This window comes from Odontomachus brunneus, unplaced genomic scaffold (assembly GCF_010583005.1).
Source record: "Odontomachus brunneus isolate Ranch 3 - 2012 unplaced genomic scaffold, Obru_v1 Obru_scaffold_006, whole genome shotgun sequence".
In the NCBI taxonomy this organism is placed as follows: Eukaryota; Metazoa; Arthropoda; class Insecta; order Hymenoptera; family Formicidae; genus Odontomachus; species Odontomachus brunneus.
In genome coordinates this window covers 3,580,792-3,581,825 of record NW_022639456.1, presented here as the reverse complement: position 1 = coordinate 3,581,825, position 1,034 = coordinate 3,580,792, and positions in this window count along the sequence as shown.

The window sequence follows — 1,034 nt, the reverse complement described above, 5'->3', positions numbered from 1 at the left end:
ATGTCATGACTCCACCAAATTATATGTCCGCTCTATGAGATATATACCGGGATAAAAATACGCGACCATACAATCTGATGATACACTCCAACTCGGGGAACCTTGCATACGGCCGTATACTATTGTGAATCATAAAATTTCCAGCACGATTCTACCTCTAATCGAATCGTTGTCCTTGCAACCCTAAATCCCAGCGCCCTTTTTACCAGCGTTCACGGCCACTCTATATATTTCGGATAGTCGAGCGATATTCCAGTTTCAGGCAAAGCGCCAGCGAGTGGGTCTATAAGGTCAGTTCTGACGGTAAAAACGTGCGGCCAATGCGAAATTCCCCTCGGAGCTGCCTGCCAAATGGGCCACATTCCGGGGATAGAAGAGAGGGCGAAGGTTACGACGACGACGACGACGAAGATGTCGCGCGGCCATAAAAGTCGAAACGCTGGCCGACACGCGCGAACGTGTACGTGTCGAGATGTACGGACTCTAAGCGAATTACCTGGGATCCACACGTGGATCTCGAGGTGCACAGCCTTGAAACGCTACGACGACCATGAAATCGATCGTCCGGCCGCGTGATGGCTTCTCGCGCGATCTTGAAACCGGGGCCAGAGCGAGAAAGGCCGAACGTATCACCTGTCGACTTGGAGCGCCGCGACGTTATATTATCAAGGATTTGTTCTCGCACGAACGAGCCTCGACACAACTTCTCTCCTCTCCTCGCCGCTTCCCACCGAGTATCCCCGCGATGACGACGCGATTTTTACCGCGCCATCAGCTCGTTATCGTTTAAAGTAACGAAGTCTGACTTCAATTTCCGGCGATACGTCACACGTCGGCCCGTCACCGTAACTTCCGCACCTTACACCTCTTACCTTACGCTATACCTTGCCGCACCTTGCACCTCGAGTCTTATCACACGACGAAAAATACAAGATCGCGACTCCGTTTACCGTTTGGTTGTCGCGAAAGAGATCGTCCCGCTTTCGCGTGCTAATTTTTTGCAAGACAATCTTCTGGGGGGGGGGGGGGGGGGG